This window comes from Stenella coeruleoalba (genome assembly GCF_951394435.1).
Source record: "Stenella coeruleoalba genome assembly, chromosome: 17".
NCBI classification, from domain to species: domain Eukaryota; kingdom Metazoa; phylum Chordata; class Mammalia; order Artiodactyla; family Delphinidae; genus Stenella; species Stenella coeruleoalba.
The window spans coordinates 71,490,932-71,513,608 of record NC_137163.1 but is presented as its reverse complement, the minus strand read 5'-3'; the positions used below and the strand labels follow the sequence as shown (position 1 = coordinate 71,513,608).

At 43.6% G+C, this 22,677-nt stretch overlaps 1 long non-coding RNA gene across 1 annotated transcript in view; it reads right to left on the bottom strand.

The window, feature by feature from the left end:
- The window catches only part of LOC307175928, a 91,693-nt gene extending 77,884 nt beyond the window's left edge, over nucleotides 1-13,809 (bottom strand). The window contains exon 1 of the long non-coding RNA XR_013824556.1: nucleotides 13,715-13,809. This is a non-coding gene — a long non-coding RNA (uncharacterized lncRNA). The remainder of the gene's footprint in view (nucleotides 1-13,714) is intronic.
- Between the last annotated feature and the right edge of the window lie 8,868 nt (nucleotides 13,810-22,677).

Genomic DNA, 22,677 nt, shown 5'->3' with positions numbered 1-22,677 from the left:
TCTAGAAATGACATCCGTTCACTCTATGATACCCAGGTCTCGCTAGGCCAGAGGCTGCCCCGTCCATCTGGCCAAACCTGTACCATCTTTTCTGTTGTGACTCTGGCCGAAAGGGCAAATGGACAAAATGAGCCCCCTACCGCTCAGGATCTGAATAACAAATGCCAGAACTGCAGTCACCCATCCCAGACAAGCCAAAGCAAGTCTGCAGGGCCTCTGAACTCCCATTCACAGCTCCTCGCAATCAAAAGCAATCGTGGCCACTACTCACTCACGCGATTATCAACAGACATTTTCTCCTTCCACCTCTATGACCCGAGGGTGGTGCACAGGGTCTAGTCCAGAGGTCCTCAACCTTTTTGGCACCGCAGACCGGTTTCGTGGAAGACAGTTTTTCCACGGATGGGTCGTGGGTGGAGTTGGGGGGAGAGGGCTCAGGCGCTAATGCGAGCAATGGGGAGCGGCAGCTGAAGCTTCGCTCACTCGCCTGCCCGCTCCCCTCCTGCTATGTGGCCCGGTTCTGAACGGGCCGCGGACCAGTACCAGTCCGCAGCCTGGGGGGTGGGGACCCCTGGTCTAATTTCATGGATCACTTTTAAATAAAACCCAGAGCAGACAAGTAAGGGGACTCAGTAAAGGAGCAGTGCGATGATGAAGGCAATCCCTATGCAAGATGGCAGAAGTTGCCGGGATTACACGACGTGTAATTATTTCTTTGGTATTGTTTCTAACAAACTCAATATTGTTATTATTATTTATTGAAAGCGGAGTAGCAGTATTTAAACGGTGAGAATGCCTCTAGGTCTTTTTGTCACTGTGACCAACAGAATGAAAGTTTAGTTTGCTCTCACATTTGTAATATCAACTCTGCCATCTTATGGAAAATACTGGAAGTACCTAAAGCATTTCACTCTACAAAGGCAAGGATCTACTGGTAAGAGGACAGAAGGACACGGCCTGTGTATTTCTACATGTTTTTAACCTTTAACGTTTTTACTAACAAATGTCATTTTAAACAAAACTTTCCATCTTGAACGATTCTTAGATTACTTGCCAACCAAGATGTGTCTCAATCTCAACACTACAACTTCATGTAAAAACCTTGAATAATATTTTGTACCAGTATGAATTTCTACTGCCCCCAACACTGTGCAGTGACTTCATTGTATATGAACTTCTTTTCTTACACATATTTGAGCTACCAGGTGAATCAACTGAAAAAGTCGAATTCTGTTAGGAACTATCCTATATGATGTTGGTAGCCTGTGAAAAAGGAATGTCTTTTTTCTTATACAAACTGGTAACAAGACTCGTTTTCACAGTTCCTTTTTACATTTTCTGTGCATATAATATCTGTATATTATACTCATATTCTAAAGTGACCAGAAAGTGTTATTTAATAGAAACTGCATACATTTTTTTATGCCTCTATGGACCTTTTACTTTAGGTACACTTACAATAAATTAGCAGTATAATATTCTTTTCAATTACGAATAAAAATGTACATTGAAGTAAAAGATGACTACTGTTTTTAATGTTTTTTCCCCATTCCAATGTGTATTTATTAAAGTTAGAAAAGCCCTCTATTTCATACACAAATAAAAGTTACATCTGGGGCTTCCCTGGTGGCGCAGTGGTTGAGAGTCCGCCTGCCGATGCAGGGGACACGGGTTCGTGCCCCGGTCTGGGAACATCCCACATGCCGCGGAGCGGCTGGGCCCGTGAGCCATGGCCGCTGAGCCTGCGCGCGTCAAGCTCCCGTAGAATAATAATGACTATCTTAATCTGAATCTTTCTACATTCCTAAAATACTGTGCAGGTCAACAATGACGTCATCCACAGCATACTCCAGGGACACCATCGGGCCTCCCTCTCCTGTCAGTAGAGAAAGCTCTCCCCCTCGTCCCTTCCCCCTTTTCAACCTCCCAGGACCCTTTGGTCTCCTCAAGGTTTTTGCTACGTACCCACTGCTCGTGCTCAGCCTTGGGCATCAGGCCTAGTTGGGCAAGATGCTGATGTTGGGAGGATAGAGATGGGAAAAATACTGTGCTTTCTATTCCCTGAGTTGTATTACCTGAGGCGTCTTGTGTTACCTTCTGGCTCAGAGAAGCTGAAGGATGTGAGGTAGGTGAGGGAGTACAGAAAGTCCCCTACCTCACTGAGAGGTTCTGCTCTGGACAAGCAAAGTTAAAAGTCAGCAAGGATTGCTCTAATGGATCACTAAGTATAGAAGAGTGAAGGAATTGCCTGGTGGTCCAGTGGTTAGGACTCTGTGCTTCCACTGCAGGGGGCCCTGGTCGGGGAACTAAGATGCTGCAAGCCACGCGGTGTAGCCGAAAAAAATGAAAATAAAGAAAAAAAAATAAAGAAGAGTGAGCCACAGCTCCTAAACCATGCTATCTAAAATCAGGTCACTGGGTTTATCTCCTTACATTACCCCCCAGCCTTTTGTAAAATCTTGTTGAATGCATACATTACTTGTGTGTGTTGGGGAGGAGTGTAAATTAAAATATCATTAGCGTAAATTTGGCACTAGATACTAACATTAAAGATGCACCTATTCTTTGACCCAGCAATTTCTAGAAAGTTGTCCTGCAGATGCCACATATGTGCAAAAAAGTTCTCCACTGTTTCTATTGAAGCTTTTTGGTACAGGAAAAGACCGGAAACAACCCAAGCGCCTACTGGTAGGAAACTGCATAAATCAGTTATGGTGGAACCACGCAATGGGTTATTACGTGGCCGTCAGAAAAGAAAGAGGAACTCTTGTGTGTTGGAGGATTTCCAAGACACAGCAAGGGACAGAGCCACTTGTGGCAGCGTGCGGAGTGTTCTATCATGTTGGTGACGGGGGAAGAGAGGAATCCTATCATGTATTTGACTCAGCATAGAGGATATAGAGAAATCAGTTACACTGGTCGTCTGGGGAGAGAGGGCTGGGTGGCTGGGGACATAGACCAACAAAGAAGACTTTGTAGACTTTCCTTTTATAATCTGTTCAGGAAAATTCAAGTTGGTAATAAATAAACAAAATGTTTTGATCTTAAACCAGCCATGCCATGGGCTACTGGGAGAAGAGGCCCTAGCTCTTCCTCTGAGTGAGAACGTTCGAGGGCAGGACTTGTCCTTGAAGACAGTGTGACTCAGGCATCACGTGGGGAAGAGCAGAGGAGCCGTGGGGTCTGCATTTCCTTCTGCCCCAAGTGTAGAGTCCCTCCCTAAGGTACCAACCTAGAAGAAGCCAGGTTTTCTTTTTACTGAGGAAGGTGGCATTTTCTTTCACGGGCAATCGGACTCTGTTTTCATAGTTTCTTTAGTTTGGCTGAAGCTCAGCAAAGTAAACAGCAAAAACAGGTGAACCATAATATTAAACCCACGTCACTGGGGTGTTAACTGAGGCCATTAAATCTTTCATTTGGGATCTAAGTATTAGAGTAGGACTTTGACGACACTGTGAAATCGTACCAAAAGTAGACTAATCCACAATAATAATACAGCAAACAGCATGACTGAAAAATCTGAGAAACGACTCAAGCTTTCCACTTGGTATTTACATTAACACCTACCCATTTTAATGACATAAAGAGAAATAGTGTTATTATACATAAAGAGAAATAGTGATGCTTAATGCATCAGGGCTCAGTGAACGTGGAGGAAAAGCAGATGGCTTATGTAGATTTGAGAGTATTTTAATATTAAACAAATGAACCACAAATAGATGGGCATGGCAAAGGCACAGCCTGTTGCATGCTTAATCGTGGGCAGTAGGTCTTTCAGATGTTTGTGCTCCGTGCTCTTCGGGAGTTCATTCAAATGGCGCAGGCTGCAGGGCAAGAGCCAGGGGCACTGAACTCAGCTAAGAAGGAGAGAGAATTCACTGTGCTACCAGCGATGGAGGAGCTCAGCCTGTGTCTGAGAGAGGAAAACCCTCCTTCCCACTTCTCACCCTTTGTTGTGCTCAGTGTGGAAGCAGGTTGTTGTCAAGAAAACCAAGAAAAGCTACATTGATCTACATTAGTCATGACTGATCTACAAATGTCATGAGACACATGGAAGAAAGAAGACTGGGGACAGGACGGGTGACCGAGGAGGAAGAGGGCAAGGTCCGGGAGAGCTTGCAGGAGCAGAAATGGAAGGAAATCGGAGTAACTAAGGAGCTTTAATGATGCACGGTGTCTACAGAGAGTGGTAGGAAATGTTAGTGTGTTTGTGACCACGCAATCGCCCCCTCCTCCGTAGCCTCATAAAAAAATAAAATGAGGGCTTCCCTGGTAGCGCAGTGGTTGAGAGTCCGCCTGCCGTTGCAGGGGACGCGGGTTCGTGCCCCGGTCCGGGAGGATCCCACATGCCGTGGAGCGGCTGGGCCCGTGAGCCATGGCCGCTGAGCCTGCGCGTCCAGAGCCTGTGCTCCGCAATGGGAGAGGCCACGGCAGTGAGAGGCCCAAGTACCGCAAAAAAAAAAAAAAAAGAAAGAAAGAAAAAGAAAATAAAATGAAAACTCCACCTGAAGACCTACTACTCCTCAGGGCTTTATGGAGTCAGATTTACGTTCCTTTCTGTGTATGCTGCTGGGCTGACAAGGGTTTTGAGTTGGAAGCAAGAAAGCCTCGTGTTTTGAACAAACGTATGGACGCCAAGGGGGGAAAGTAGGGGGGCGGTGGTGGTGGGATGAATTGGGAGATTGGGATTGACGTGTATACACTAATATGTATAAAATAGATAACTAATAAGAACCTGCTGTGTAAAAAAATAAATAAAATAAAATTCAAAAATTCAAAAAAAAAAAGAAAGCCTCATGTTCTGGGGGTTGAATTATTAAAATTGAAACTATGAGCCTAGTACATTTTTTAAGTATATTGGATGCTTGAGGCCCTTAACACCAGCACGTACTTACTAATTGTCGTCAGAGGCTTTGAAGACCTTTGGGTTGCCAGGTTTTTGTTATTTATTTTATGAAAGAGGCCACACAGCCATGGTCTTCTATAGTGGAGTCAACTCTTACTCAGGGGATGAAGTGGTAAAGTGAGTGCATCAAGCAAAAGTTGAGCATAGTCAACATTTCCATTTAAAAAACTGTAATTCACCCCTGAAGTCCAGTACTTGTGAACTGTACACCCGAGTTCAGCCCCGTCAGGAGTGTTTCAGCATTGAACGCACAGCTCTTCACTGGTTATTTAATCGGCACCAACCACACGCAGACAGTGATGAAGGATAAAATAGTCCTCACCGTCACGTCAGTTCTAGGTGATGTTCTAGGTGATAAGGCGGAGAATAATGACGTGATCAAGTAAATAAAACTACATCAGATCGTTTTCTGTGCTGTGGAAACAAAGAAAGCAGGGAAAGCGAGGAGGCAGCGCCAGGACGAGAGTTTTACGTAGAGTGATCGGGAAAGGCTAGTTCAGATGGTGACATTTACGCAGAGACTGGAAGGGAGGAAGGAAGGTAGGGCATGAGCCAGCAGCTCTGCCGGGAAGGGCATTTCAGACCGGGAGCCCAAGGGCAAAGGTCAGGTATGGAAGCGGCTGGGAGGCGGGGAGACCCAGGAAGGAGGCTGGCACAGCTGGCGGCAGGAGTGAGGAAGGGTGGGAAGGATGGAGATGATGCCAGGTCCCTGAGACCTCAGAGGCCAGTGCACAAGGTCAGCCGTTACTCTGAGTGATTTAGGAAGTAGCCAAAGAGTTCAGAGCAGAAAAGTAATAGGATGGAACCCAGGTTTCTGAAGAATCACTCTGGACAGAGGGATGGATAAAGAAGATGTGGGACATATATACAGTGGCATACCACTCAGCCATAAAAAAGAAGGAAATAATGCCATCTGCAGCAACATGGATGCGCCTGGAGATGATCGTACCAAGTGAAGTACGCCAGACAGAGAAAGACAGATATATGATATCACTTACATGCGGACTCTAAAAAAAAAAAATGATACAAAAGAATCACCCTGGCTCCTTTGTTGAGAAAAGACAATTGGGAGAGCAGAAGCAGAAACAAGTGACAGGTGAGGAGACTGTTGGAATATTCCAGGTGAGAGGTGGGAGTGGCTTTGACCACAGAAGTGATGGCAACCATGGTCAGGGGTGGTTGGATTCTGTGGGCACCTGTCAGATGAGTTAGTTGTTGGAGGTCTTTACAGAGGAGGGATTGAGCTGTCACCCTGCGATTTTTTCATCATTACAGTTTTTTTGTGTTTGGTTGGGTTTTTTTGTTTTTGTTTTTTGCTGATTATGTGTAGTTGAATTTGAAAAATTAAACATTCATATGATGACATCCACCAAATTTCCCTTTTACTTGGCGACTTGTTCACCTTTCTAAGGATTGTGGTTCTATGCCTACATTCAGTGTTACTCTCAACATTATCTTACTTATGAGCAGGTTACAATCTCTGAGTAACTGTTTCCTCATTTGCAAAATGTGGGTAGTAGCAATAATAATAATAATTTATGCTACATGATGGATGTGCTAATTAAATGAAATATATATCAGCTACCCAGTCCAGGGACTTTGCAGGTGCCCAGCAAATGTCAATTCCCTCCCCATGTTTCTGCCCTTGTACACTGACTTCTTTTTTTTTTTTTTTTTTTTTTTTTGCGGTACGCAGGCCTCTCACTGTTGTGGCCTCTCCCATTGCGGAGCACAGGCTCCGGACACGCAGGCTTAGCGGCCATGGCTCACGGGCCCAGCTGCTCCGTGGCATGTGGGATCCTCCCGGACCGGGGCACGAACGCATGTCCCCTGCATCGGCAGGCGGACTCTTAACCACTGCGCCACCAGGGAAGCCCGACACTGACTTCTTTTATCATAATTAGAAGGTAAATGTCTTCAGGTTACATCTGGGAAAATTAAGATGACAAGAACTCAATTGCAAATTAAAGGTCATGCCTTTGGAATTAGTTGAAGATTTAGGATTTTTAGGATTAAAGAAAGCTTCCACAAAACAACTCGCCTACAGTCTTCACAAATTCAAGGTCATGAAAGTCAAAGACTGAGGAACAGATTAAAGGAGACTAAGAAGACATGACAACTGCATGCAGCATGTGATTCTGGATTAGATCCCAGACCCCCCCGTTTTTTTTTTTTCATTTGCTATAGAGAACAATAGCAGGGCAACTGGCAACATTTTAATAAAGTCTGTTGATGTTGATAATTATACATTATTATGTAAAAAAAAATTCCTGTTTTTAGGAACTATACATTGAAGTATTTAGGGGTAAAAGGCAACACACCTGCTATTTAATCTCATTTAGTTAAAAAGGAATGTGTGTGTGGGTGTATACACACACACACACACACACACAAAGCAGAGAGAGAGAGGATGATGATGCAGATGTGTAAAATGTTAACAACTGGGTAATCTGTCTGAAGGATATACAGGAATTCTTTGTACAATAATTGCAAGTTTTCTGTTAAGACAAATTATTTCAAAATAAAAAGTTTCTAAAACAGAAATTTTCTATTATGAAGGGGAAAGTAAATGACTTTTATGCCATAACTATTCAGGAACTCCTACAGAGGGAAAAAAAAAATCAAAATTAGCAGCCAGACTTTGGAATGGAAACACGTTAAAATGACCCAAGGTAGAGACTGGCAAGGTTCATAGAATTCTCGAGGCCTTAATGAGAAGTGATGAGACCTGAGCTGTAGTATCTTGACACAAGTTCACGAGCACAGCATCAGTTCTTTCTTTAACTTACAGTTCAACACAAGGGCATCATTTGTGTGGATTCCAAGAGGCCCTGAGGGCACTACATAGTTTGTCAGACCTTCTTTAACTTACAGTTCAACACAAGGGCATCATTTGTGTGGATTCCAAGAGGCCCTGAGGGCACTACATAGTTTGTCAGACCTTTCTGTTTGAAAGCGAAGAAAAGATAAAAGCTTAATTGTAGTACCAGAGCAGCAATAATCCACACACGTCTGATCCTACCTCTAAATAGCTGGTTTGGGATGATGCCAGAAAACTACATACTGTGATCACTCCATCACTTCTAATGCTTTTATGCATGCTTTTATTTATGTAAAGTAGGAGTCTGTAAACCTTAACCATGCTACTTTAATTGCACTATTTAAATATCCAAATGGTTCAGCCCTCCTTACTTTAACATGCACATTCCAGTCTTTATTTCTAGGAAAGAATCATCACATAGAATGTGGAAAATGCATATATGTATAAAAAGAAAATGTGGGGGCTGCCCTGGTGGCACAATGGTTGAGAGTCCGCCTGCCGATGCAGGGGACGCGGGTTCGTGCCCCGGTCCGGGAAGATCCCACATGCCGCGGATCAGCTGGGCCCGGGAGCCATGGCCGCTGAACCTGTGCGTCCGGAGCCTGTGCTCCGCAACGGGAGAGGCCACAACAGTGAGAGGCCCGCGTACCGCAAAAAAAAAAAAAAAAAAAAAAAAGATATGAACTGTGACATAAGAAAACATAAAATGTGAGGAGGGGGAGTGGAAAAATGTAGAGATTTTGTATGTGTTCAAAGTTAAGTTATCAGCTTAAAAGAGACTTACAAATATAAGATGTTCTGTGTACGCCTCATGGTAACTACAAAGCAAAAACCTACAGCAGATACATAGAAGATACAGAGAAGGGGATCAAAGCATACCTCGGAAGAAAATTATCAGGTCAGTTCTATCTCAATGTTTTAAAAGGGCCACTGCGGCCAACTGGCCCAGCACTTAGACAAAGACAGTTCACAGATGCAGAATTGAATTAACCCCCTCTCAATGCATTCAGTGCCTCACAGGCTTGCTTCAGAAGGACCTGGGTCTCAGGCAGGGCAGCTGGGTGTTAACTCACTACCTGCCCAGCCCAAAGGACTGCCCAGCAGACCCACAGAATCATGAGCTACATAAAATCTACTATTCTAACTATTACATTTAGAATGGATAAAAAACAAGGTCCTACTGTAGAGCACAGGGAACTATACTCAATATCCTGTGATAAACCATAAGGGAAAAGAATACGAAAAATAAAGAATGGGTATATGTGTATAACTGAGTCACTTTGCTGCACAGCAGAGATTAGCACAACACTGTAAATCAACTACACTTCAATTAATAAAAAAAGAAAAAGAAATAAAATCTACTATCCTAAACGGTTGAACGGAACGTAAACACAACCTGGTAAGCATCAGGGCAGCTGATTCTCTCCTGACATCTAGTGTTCCTGATTCATTACTGCAAAATAGTTCCATTTAATTTTAAACTATGAGAATGAAAATGTTATATGGAATAAAAACTTTGTTCATTTTAGAAGGAAATTTGTTAAGTCCAATAAAACTACAAGCTAGGGCTTCCCTGGTGGCACAGTGGTTGAGAGTCCACCTGCCGATGCAGGGGACACGGGATCGTGCCCCGGTCTGGGAGGATCCCACATGCCGCGGAGCGGCTGGGCTCGTGATCCATGGCCGCTGAGCCTGCGCGTCCGGAGCCTGTGCTCCGCAGCAGGTGAGGCCACAACAGCAAGAGGCCCGCGTACCGCAAAAAAAAAAAAACAAAAACCCTACAAGTTCAATAATAACAAGGTTTCTGTTTCTAAGGAGCAAAAGATTTTTTCTCCTAATTCTTCCCATATGAGAAAGATTTCCTTGCTATTCTGGTAGCAAGGTAGAGGCTCCCAGCATATACATAGGGCTGTCCCATTATTGCAGAGGAGGGAGGGGCACTTACTGAAGGCCTACTATGTGCCGGGTACTGGGCCTAAATACTTTAGTGCGAGTTATCACTGTGCTTTTAGAAGCTACAGGACCGTCCTAACCAGGGTCGCTCACCCTGACGAGGTGCTGAGGGCTTTCCCACTCTGCAGCTGGAAAGGGAGACAGTCAACACCCCTTCTTGAAACATCGCGTGCCAGGCTACAAGTTACACAACTTGTGGGCAGTCAGAAAGAGCTGGCCTATGCAAATAGAAATGAGGGACTGGGCCTGTCCTTCGAATCCCACATTCCTGTTCCATTGGAGATGTTCCACGAGGGAAAAGAAATGGAAATGCTGGAAGAACTTTGACAGCTGTTGGGAGCACATTAGGCGTCTCTTACTTGTATAAAGGAAGCCCCAGATTTACCCGCTCCTGCCTCCTTTTGTTTCCTTCTCCTAATCCACACACGTTCCCGCACCCACACTTTGTCAGCCTCTGCTCCTCTCCTGCGTCCAGGTCTGGATCCTTGATACTCCAAGCGGGACTCAATGGCTGGTAGCATCATCGTCACCTGGGCGGTGGTTAGAAGTGCAGATCTTCAGGCTCAACCCCAGACCTATTGAGTCACAAGCTGCATTTTAACAAGATCCCGAGATCTTGGTGATTCTGATGCACATAAGTTTGGAAAGCACTGCTCGACACCAGGAGTGGTAACAAATGAGCTTCAGCGGACAAGCCACCTCCAGGAACAGGGGGAGCTGACTGGAACCATGAACTGGCTCAAGGCAAGAGTGCCGGCACAGTAAGGGATGTTTTCTTCGAGCGCGGTAGGCCGTGTGGCATCCATACTTTGTGCTCAGAAACAAACCTTCTAGTACTTCTTACTGTTTACCCTCTCAGCTGCAGCTGTCACTGGGCCTGCCCTGAGCTAGGCAGTATCACCCTTAGACTCGGGCAAGTGGAACCCCTGCTCAGACCTGGCCCATCAGGGGTCTCCACGCTGTGGAGTACCTTCCTCCAAGCTGCCTAAGCCCCTTTCCAGTGTCTGAGACTGGTCAAGGGCAGAAGTGCTCTCTGGGCTGGGTACCCCACGCCTGGAGCTGGTCCCATGCGGGTCCCGGTCCCAGGAGGCACGCACCTCAGCGTTTCATAACCACTGCCCCAGCCGCCGGCGGGGACGAGCCAGCCAGGGCAGGGCCACGCGGGCAGGCCACTCCGAGCCTGGCCTGAGCTGCACGGGTCCTGCCTCCCACTTCTCCCCGTTCCAGGTGCTGCCCAGCATCCTCGGGCTCAGCAGGATGCCCCGAGCAGCTCTGGGATTCATGCCGACGGGACAGCTCCAGGAGGGCCGCCTGGCGAGAACGGTGCTGTTGACATGCTGATTCTTTTTCATTTTGGGGGGCCATACCACGCGGCATGCGGAATCTTAGTTTCCTGACCAGGGATCGAACCTGCACCCCCTGCATTGGAAACGCCGAGTGTTAACCATTGGAGCACCATGTCCCTTGACATGCTGATGCTAAGTGACTCTCATGATGGGCACAGGACAAGCTCAGGGATCTGGGCAACGGGAGATCTGCTAACCCTTGGGCTTGAGCCGCACGTGGGCCCGCGTATAGGCTCTACTCCTCCAGCTAGTGTCACCGCCGGTTTACCCACGCAAAGGCGGTGGGGTGGCAACACCCATCTCTCGGCCTTCAGGCTTCCGGCCGCTGGCGCCGTTCTCCCAGGCCCCCCCACACGTCAGGCGGTCTTCTGGCAGTGGTCGCCCGTCTCCTCCCAGGACTTCCTGACTTTCTCCGTAATATCAACAGGCACTTCTAATGCACGTCCTCACTTGGCTCCGCTGATGTAGTGACGTCCGGCTGCCCTGGGTCAGTCTCCAGCCAAGCTGACCAGGGACAGACACGCCTTGCCCGAATGGGAAGCTCTCCTCGCTGGCCCTCGGGCCAACTGCTGAGCCTCTGCATGGTGGCGTGGGGAAGGCAGGGGTGTTGCCAACTTTGCAAGAGATTCCATTCTTGGAATAAAGTGCTTCCAGCGTAAAGACTTCAAAAAATACACATGGCTGGCAAAAATGGAAAACTTAGCATGAGTGAAGAAGAAAAAAGATGGTTCACGTTTTCTTGCATTTGTGGCCATCATCGGTGGAGCACGGTCAGAATCTCTGGGAGCAATGAGAAGCCAGCATTCACAGGCAGGAAGATGGATGATTCAGCACTGTGAGTAATGATACAGTCGGGATTCAGGGCTACTAGGGAACTTCAGAGACAAGCAGATCTACAACATTGCAACAGACGGGCTGGGAAGAGCCCGGGCAGTGTAAGAACAGTGTCACTACCTTTTCCTATTGGTGAAAGACATGAAATTAGCTAGAAACGGCACATCTGTCAAGACTTAACAAGGAATCTTCGTGCTCATGGACATAATGAAATCTGCCACACTCCCGTTAAGGTCTTTTCAACTGATTAAATGTGTTAACCCCCTTTGATTTCTATGTTCTGTGCGGCCTTACTGCCCAAAGTGTACAGTTTATATCAGTGTCTTCAAATTATTGCTCCTATCTTTCTGTACATAAAATCGTTCCTAATCTCCTCCAGCATCTTGCCCAATCAGTCTCTCTGCTTCCCATGTTCCCTTCTCCAGCAGCATCTCTGGAAGAATAAGGACAGCAGATACCTACATGGTGTCAGAAACAGCTCAAAAAATCCTCTCTTCTGTTTGGTTGTCCTCAAGGAAAGCCTAAATTTCAGTGTTTGTGAGGGTATATGGGATGGTGAGGGGTGGAAGAGGGAAACACAGATTGAGAAATATATTAAAATATACCCAGGCAAATATATGACAGCATTTAAATTATTTTCCATGGAAAAAAATACATTCACAAATGATCACAAATATTAAGGACCTACTGTGCTGAACATTGTGGGAGATAAAAACACACACTCTGCTTTCAAGAGGAGTGCACTTTAACTGCAGAGCTGCAACAGCAGAAACAGAAATATGTGTGTGTACGCGCATGCGCACACACACACGCGCGCACACACCACACTACTCCAGAGACTCAGAGGAGGAATACATCACAGTGAACTAGGGATAGGATTTCAAGTGTCTTCAGACACACAGCTAGCCAACAGGCACATGAAAAGATGCTCAACATCACTCATCACCAGGGAAACGCAAATTAAAACCAAGTGAGATACCACCGCACACCTGTCAAAATGGCTGTTATCAAAAAGACAAGAAAGGGAAGATGGCGGAAGAGTAAGACGCGGAGATCACCTTCCTCCCCACAGATACACCAGAAATACATCTACACGTGGAACAACTCCTACAGAACACCTACTGAACGCTGGCAGAAGACCTCAGACCTCCCAAAAGGCAAGAAACTCCCCACGTACCTGGGTAGGGCAAAAGAAAAAAAGAGAAAACAGAGACAAAAGAATAGGGACGGGACCTGCACTAGTGCGAGGGAGCCGTGAAGGAGAAAAGGTTTCTACACACTAGGAGCCCCTTCGCGGGCGGAGACTGCGGGTGGCGGAGGGGGAAAGCTTCGGAGCCGCGGCGGAGAGCACAGCAACAGGGGTTAGGAGGGCAAAGCGGAGAGATTCCCGCACAGAGGATCGGTGCCGACCGGCACTCACCAACCCGAGGCTTGTCTGCTCACCCGCCGGGGCGGGCGGGGCTGGGAGCTGAGGCTCGGACTTCAGTCGGAGCCGGGAGAGGACTGGGGTTGGCGGCGTGAACACAGCCTGCAGGGGGTTAGTGCGCCACGGCTGGCCGGGAGGGAGTCCGGGGAAAAGTCTGGAGCTGCCGAAGAGGCAAGAGACTTTTTCTTCCCTCTTTGTTTCCTGGTGCGCGAGGAGAGGGGATTAATAACGCTGCTTAAAGGAACTCCAGAGACGGGCGCGAGCCGCGGCTAAAAGCGCGGACGCCAGAGACGGGCAGGAGACGCTAAGGCTGCTGCTGCCGCCGCCAAAAAGCCTGTGTGCGAGCACAGGTCACCCTCCACACCCCCCTTCCGGGGAGCCTGTGCAGCCCGCCACTGCCAGGGTCCCGGGATCCAGGGACAACTTACCCGGGAGAACGCGCGGCGCGCCTCAGGCTGGTGCAACGTCATGCCGGTCTCTGCCGCCGCAGGCTCGCCCCGCACTCCGTGCCTCTCCCTCCCCCCCAGCCTGAGTGAGCCAGAGCCCCCAAATCAGCGGCTACTTTTACCCCGTCCTGTCTGCGCGGAGAACAGACGCCCTCCAGCGACCTACACGCAGAGGCGGGGCCAAATCCAAAGCTGAGCCCCTGGGAGCTGTGAGAACAAATAAGAGAAAGGGAAATCTCTCCCAGCTGAGCCTCAGAAGCAGCAGATTAAAGTTCCACAATCAACTTGGTGTACCTGCATCTGTGGAATACATGAATAGACAATGAATCATCCCAAATTGAGGAGGTGGACTTTGAGAGCAAGATTTATGATTTTTTCCCCTTTTCCTCTTTTTGTGAGTGTGTATGTGTATGCTTCTGTGTGAGATTTTGTCTGTATAGCTTTGCTTCCACCATTTTTCCTAGGGTTCTATCCGTCCGTTTTTTTTGTTGTCGTTTGTTTGTTTGTTTTTTAATTTTTTCTTCTTAATATTTTTTTATTTTAATAACTTTATTATATTTTATCTTACTTTATTTTATTTTACTTTATATTCTTTCTTTTTTCCTTCCTTCCTCCCTCCCTTCCTCCCTCCCTCCCTCCCTCCTTTCTTTCTTTCTTTCTTTCTACTTCTACTAATTCTTTCTTTCTACTTTTTCTCCCTTTTATTCTGAGCCGTGTGGATGAAAGGCTCTTTGTGCTGCAGCCAGGAGTCAGTGCTGTGCCTCTGAGGTGGGAGAGCCAACTTCAGGACACTGGTCCACAAGAGGCCTCCCAACTCCACATAATATCAAACGGCGAAAATCTCCCAGAGATCTCCATCTCAACACCAACACCCAGCTTCACTCAACGAACAGCAAGCTACAGTGCTGGACATCCTATGCCAAACAACTAGCAAGACAGGAACACAACCCCACCCATTAGCAGAGAGGCTGCCTAAAATCATAATAAGTCCACAGACACCCCAAAACACACCACCAGACGTGGACCTGCCCACCAGAAAGACAAGATCCAGCCTCATCCACAAGAACACAGGGACTAGTCCCGTCCACTAGGAAGCCTACACAACCCACTGAACCAACCTTAGCCACTGGGGACAGACACCAAAAACAACAGGAACTACGAACCTGCAGCCTGCAAAAAGGAGACCCCAAACACAGTAAGATAAGCAAAATGAGAAGACAGAAAAACACACAGCAGATGAAGGAGCAAGATAAAAACCCACAAGACCTAACAAATGAAGACGAAATAGGCAGTCTACCTGAAAAAGAATTCAGAATAATGATAGTAAAGATGATCCAAAATCCTGGAAACAGAATAGACAAAATGCAAGAAACATTTAACAAGGACCTAGAAGAACTAAAGATGAAACAAACAACGATGAACAACACAATAAATGAAATTAAAAATACTCTAGATGGGATCAATAGCAGAATAACTGAGGCAGAAGAATGGATAAGTGACCTGGAAGATAAAATAGTGGAAATAACTACTGCAGAGCAGAATAAAGAAAAAAGAATGAAAAGAACTGAAGACAGTCTCAGAGACCTCTGGGACAGCATTAAATGCACCAACATTCGAATTATAGGGGTTCCAGAAGAAGAAGAGAAAAAGAAAGGGACTGAGAAAATATTTGTAGAGATTATAGTTGAAAACTTCCCTAATATGGGAAAGGAAATAGTTAATCAAGTCCAGGAAGCACAGAGAGTCCCATACAGGATAAATCCAAGGAGAAATATGCCAAGACACATATTAATCAAACTGTCAAATTTTAAATACAAAGAAAACATATTAAAAGCAGCAAGGGAAAAACAACAAATAACACACAAGGGAATCCCCATAAGGTTAACAGCTGATCTTTCAGCAGAAACCCTGCAAGCCAGAAGGGACTGGCAGGACATATTAAAAATGATGAAGGAGAAAAACCTGCAACCAAGATTACTCTTCCCAGCAAGGATCTCATTCAGATTTGATGGAGAAATTAAAACTTTTACAGACAAGCAAAAGCTGGGAGAGTTCAGCACCACCAAACCACCTCTACAACAACTGCTAAAGGAACTTCTCTAGGCAAAAAACACAAGAGAAGGAAAAGACCTACAATAACGAACCCAAAACAGTTAAGAAAATGGGAATAGGAACATACATATCAATAATTACCTTAAATGTAAATGGACTAATTGCTCCCACCAAAAGACAGATTGGCTGAATGGATATAAAAACAAGACCCATATATTTGCTGTCTACAAGAGACCCACTTCAGACCTAGATACACATACAGACTGAAAGTAAGGGGATGGAAAAATATTTCATGCAAATGTAAACCAAAAGAAAGCTGGAGTAGCAATTCTCATATCAGACAAAATAGACTTTAAAGACTATTAGAAGAGACAAAGAAGGACACTACATAATGATCAAGGGATCGATCCAAGAAGAAGATATAACAATTGTAAATATTTATGCACCCAACATAGGAGCACCTCAATACATAAGGCAAATACTAACAGCCATAAAAGGGGAAATCGACAGTAACACATTCATAGTAGGGGACCTTAACACCCCACTTTCACCAATGGACAGATCATCCAAAATGAAAATAAATAAGGAAACACAAGCTTTAAATGGTACATTAAACAAGATGGACTTAATTGATATTTATAGGACATTCCATCCAAAAACAACAGAATACACATTCTTCTCAAGTGCTCATGGAACATTCTCCAGGATAGATCATATCTTGGGTCACAAATCAAGCCTTGGTAAATTTAAGAAAAATGAAATTGTATCAAGTATCTTTTCCGACCACAACCCCATAAGACTAGATATCAATTAGAGGAAAAAATCTGTAAAAAATACAAACACATGGAGCCTAAACAATACAGCAATTAATAACGAAATGACCACTGAAGAAATCAAAGAAGAAATAAAAAAATACCTAGAAACAAATGACAATGGAGACACAACGACCCAAAACTTGTGGGATGCAGCAAAAGCAGTTCTAAGGGGGAAGTTTATAGCAATACAAGCCCACCTTAAGAAGCAGGAAACATCTAGAATAAACAACCTAACCTTGCACCTCAAGCAATTAGAGAAAGAAGAACAAAAAAACCCCAAAGCTAGCAGAAGGAAAGAAGTCATAAAAATCAGATCAGAAATAAATGAAAAAGAAATGAAGGAAACAATAGCAAAGATCAATAAAACTAAAAGCTGGTTCTTTGAGAAGATAAACAAAATAGATAAACCATTAGCCAGACTCATCAAGAAAAAAAGGGAGAAGACTCAAATCAATAGAATTAGAAATGAAAAAGGAGAAGTAACAACTGACAATGCAGAAATAAAAAAGCTCATGAGAGATTACTACAAGCAACTCTATGCCAATAAAATGGACAACCTGGAAGAAATGGACAAATTCTTAGAAATGCACAACCTGCCAAAACTGAATCAAGAAGAAATAGAAAATATGAACAGACCAATCACAAGCACTGAAATTGAAACTGTGATTAAAAATCTTCCAACAAACAAAAGCCCAGGACCAGATGGCTTCACAGGCGAATTCTATCAAACATTTAGAGAAGAGCTAACATCTATCCTTCTCAAACTCTTCCAAAATATAGCAGAGGGAGGAACACTCCCAAATTCATTCTATGAGGCCACCATCACCTTGATACCAAAACCAGACAAGGATGTCACAAAGAAAGAAAACTACAGGCCAATATCACTGATGAACATAGATGCAAAAATCCTCAACAAAATACGAGCAAACAGAATCCAACAGCACATTAAAAGGATCATACACCATGATCAAGTGGGGTTTATTCCAGGAATGCAAGGATTCTTCAATATACGCAAATCAATCAATGTGATAAACCATATTAACAAATTGAAGGAGAAAAACGATATGATCATCTCAACAGATGCAGAGAAAGCTTTTGACAAAATTCAACACCCATTTATGATAAAAACCCTGCACAAAGAAGGCAGAGAGGGAACTTTCCTCAACATAACAAAGGCCATATATGACAAACCCACAGCCAACATCATCCTCAATGGTGAAAAACTGAAAGCATTTCCACTAAGATCAGGAACAAGACAAGGTTGCCCACTCTCACCACTCTTATTCAACATAGTTTTGGAAGTTTTAGCCACAGGAATCAGAGAAGAAAAGGAAATAAAAGGAATCCAAATTGGAAAAGAAGAAGTAAAGCTGTCACTGTTTGCAGATGACATGATACTATACATAGAGAATCCTAAAGATGCTACCAGAAAACTACTAGAGCTAATCAATGAATTTGGTAAAGTTGCAGGATACAAAATTAATGCACAGAAATCTCTTGCATTCCTATACACTAATGATGAAAAATCTGAAAGTGAAATCAAGAAAACACTCCCATTTACCATTGCAACAAAAAGAATAAAATATCTAAGAATAAACCTACCTAAGGAGACAAAAGACCTGTATGCAGAAAATTATAAGACACTGATGAAAGAAATTAAAGATGATACAAATAGATGGAGAGATATACCATGTTCTTGGATTGGAAGAATCAACATTGTGAAAATGACTCTACTACCCAAAGCAATCTACGGATTCAATGCAATCCCTATCAAACTACCACTGGCATTTTTCACAGAACTGGAACAAAAAATTTCACAATTTGTATGGAAACACAAAAGACCCCGAATAGCCAAAGCAATCTTGAGAATGAAAAACGGAGCTGGAGGAATCAGGCTCCCTGACTTCAGACTATACTACAAAGCTACAGTAATCAAGACAGTATGGTACTGGCATAAAACCAGAAAGATCAATGGAACAGGATAGAAAGACCAGAGATAAACCCACACACATATGGTCACCTTATCTTTGATAAAGGAGGCAGGAATTTACAGTGGAGAAAGGGCATCCTCTTCAATAAGTGGTGCTGGGAAAACTGGACAGGTACATATAAAAGTATGAGATTAGATCACTCCCTAACACCATGCACAAAAATAAGCTCAAAATGGATTAAAGACCTAAATGTAAGGCCAGAAACTATCAAACTCTTAGAGGAAAACATAGGCAGGACACTCTATGACATAAATCACAGCAAGATCCTTTTTGACCCACCTCCTAGAGAAATGGATAAAAACAAAAATAATTTTGGGACCTATGAAACTTCAAAGCTTTTGCACAGCAAAGGAAACCATAAACAAGACCAAAAGACAACCCTCAGAATGGGAGAAAATATTTGCAAGTGAAGCATCCGACAAAGGATTAATCTCCAAAATTTACAAGCAGCTCATGCAGCTCAATAACAAGAAAACAAACAACCCAATCCAAAAATGGGCAGAAGACCTAAATAGACATTTCTCCAAAGAAGATATACAGACTGCCAACAAACACATGAAAGAATGCTCAACATCATTAATCATTAGAAAAATGCAAATCAAAACTACAATGAGATATCATCTCACACCAGTCAGAATGGCCATCATCAAAAAATCTAGAAACAGTAAATGCTGGAGAGAGTGTGGAGAAAAGGGAACACTCTTGCACTGCTGGTGGGAATGTGAATTGGTTCAGCCACTATGGAGAACAGTATGGAGGTTCCTTAAAAAACTACAAATAGAACTACCATATGACCCAGCAATCCCACTACTGGGCATATACCCTGAGAAAACCAAAATTCAAAAAGAGTCATGTACCAAAATGTTCATTGCAGCTCTATTTACAATAGCCCGGAGATAGAAACAACCTAAGTGCCCATCATCGGATGAATGGATAAAGAAGATGTGGCACATATATACAATGGAATATTACTCAGCCATAAAAAGAAACGAAATTGAGCTATTTGTAATGAGGTGGATAGACCTAGAGCTGTCATACAGAGTGAAGTAAGTCAGAAAGAAAAAGACAAATACCGTATGCTAACACATATATATGGAATTTAAGAAAAAAAATGTCACGAAGAACCTAGGGGTAAAGCAGGAATAAAGATGCAGACCTACTAGAGAATGGACTTGAGGTTATGGGGAGGGGGAAGGTTGAGCTGTGACGGGGCGAGAGAGAGTCATGGGCATATACACACTAACAAACGTAGTAAGGTAGATAGCTAGTGGGAAGCAGCCGCATGGCACAGGGATATTGGCTCGGTGCTTTGTGACAGCCTGGAGGGGTGGGATAGGGAGGGTGGGAGGGAGGGAGACGCAGGAGGGAAGACATATGGGAACATATGTTTATGTATGACTGATTCACTTTGTTATGGGGCAGAAACTAGCACAGCATTGTAAAGCAATTATACCCCAATAAAGATGTTAAAAAAAAAAAAGAATGGATGATGCTCAGGAATTACAAAGACAAGAGATAAAATAAAATAAAATAAAAATTTAAAAAAAAAGATGTGGCACATATATACAATGAAATATTACTCAGCCATAAAAAGAAATGAAATTGAGCTATTTGTAATGAGGTGGATAGACATAGAGTCTGTCATACAGAGTGAAGTAAGTCAGAAAGAGAGAGACAAATACCGTATGCTAACACATATGTATGGAATTTAAGAAAAAAAAATATCTTGAAGAACCTAGGGGTAAGACAGGAATAAAGACACAGACCTACTAGAGAATGGACTTGAGGATATGGGGAGGGGGAAGGGTAAGCTGTGACAAAGCGCAAGAGAGGCATGGACATATATACACTACTAAACATAAGGTAGATAGCTAGTGGGAAGCAGCCGCATAGCACAGGGAGATCAGCTCGGTGCTTTGTGACCACCTGCAGGGGTGGCATAGGGAGGGTGGGAGGGAGGGAGATGCAAGAGGGAAGAGATATGAGAACATATGTATATATATAACTGATTCATTTTGTTGTAAAGCAGAAACTAACACACCATTGTAAAGCAATTATACTCCAATAAAGACGTTAAAAAAAAAAAAAAGACAAGAAAGAACAAGTGTTGGTGAGGATGTGCAGGAAAAAGAACCCTCATGCACTGTTGGTGGGAATGTAAACTGGTGTAGCCACTATGGAAAACAGGATGGAGCTTCCTCGAAAAACTAAAATTAGAACCACCATATGATCCAGCAGTTCCACTCCTGGGTATTTATCTGAAGAAAACAAAGGCCAGTAATTTGAAAAGATTTATGTACCCATGTTCACTGCAGCATTATTTACAATAGCCAAGATACAGAAGCCACCTAAGTGTCTATGGATAGACACTTCACAATGAGTGAAGATGCAGTATATATATACATACATACATACATACATACATATACTGGGGTTGGCCGAAATGTTCGTCTGGTTTTCTGCCTACGATGGCTCTAGTAGCACTTAGTTGTCTTTAACTTCATTCAAAACAATTTTATTAGATTGTTAACGTGACAGCTGTCATATCAAAGAGCATTAAAAAAAATTAGCAAAATTGGTAAATTTTTGTATGGCCATTTTAATATCGAATATGGAAGAAAAAAACATTTCGGCATATCATGCTTTACTATTTCAAGAAAGGTAAAAATGCAACTGAAACGCAAAAAAAGGATTTGTGCCACGTATGGAGAAGGTGCTGTGACTGATCGAACGTGTCAAAAGCGGTTTGCGAAGGTTTGTGCCGGAGATTTCTCACTGGATGATGCTCCACGGTCAGGTAGACCAGTTGAAGTTGATAGCGATCAAGTCGAGACATTAACTGAGAACAATCAACGTTATACCACGTGGGAGATAGCCGACATTCTCAAAATAACCAAATCAAGCGCTGAAAATCATTTGCACCCACTTGGTTACGTTGTTTTGATGTCTGAGTTCCACTTAAGTTAAACGGAAAAAAACCTTCACATATTTCCGCATGTGATTCTCTACTTAATCGTTAACAAAAATGTTCCGTTTTTAAAACAAATTGTGGTGGGCGATGAAAAGTGGATACTGCACAACAATGTGGAACGGAAGAGATCATGGGGCAAGTGAAATAAACCACCACCCACCACACCAAAGGCTGGTCTCCATCCGAAGAAGGTGATGTTGTATATATGGTGCGATTGGAAGGGAGTCCTCTATTACGAGCTCCTTCTGGAAAACCAAACGATTAACTCCAACACGTACTGTTCCCAATTAGACCAACTGAAAGCAGCACTCAACAAAAAACACCTGGAATTAGTCAACAGAAAACGTGTAATCTTCCATCAGGATACTGCAAGACCGCATGTTTCTTTGATGACCAGGCAAAAACTGTTACAGCTTGGCTGGGAAGTTCTGATTCATCTGCCGTATTCACGGGGCATTGCACCTTCGGATTTCCATTTATTTAGGTCTTCACAAAATTCTCTTAATGGAAAAAATTTTAATTCCCCGGAAGACTGTAAAAGGTACCTGGTACAGTTCTTTGCTCAAAAAGGTAAAATGTTCTGGGAAGATGGAATTATGAAGTTGCCTGAAAAATGGCAGAAGGTAGTGGAATAAAAGGGTGAATATGTTTTTCAATAAAGTTCTTGGTGAAAATGAAAAATGTGTCTTTTATTTTTACTTGAAAACTGAAGGCACTTTTTGGCCAACCCAATAAATATACATATATACAAACATATATACATATGTATACATACACATATGTATGTATATATATTCCATATATATGTATACATATATATACATTCCATTATGTATACACACACACACACACACTGGAATATTATTCAGCTATAAAAAAGAATGAAATCTTGCCATTTGTGGCAACATAGATGGATCCGGAGGGTATTATTCTAAGTGAAATAAGTCAGACAGAGAAAGACAAATACTGAATGATTTTAGTTATATATGTGATCTAAAAAATAAAACAAATGAACAAACACATCTAAACAGAAACAGTCATAGATACAGAGAATGAACAGGTAGTCACCAGAGGGGAGAAAGGCAGGGGGTAGGGCAGAGTAGGTAAAGGGGATTA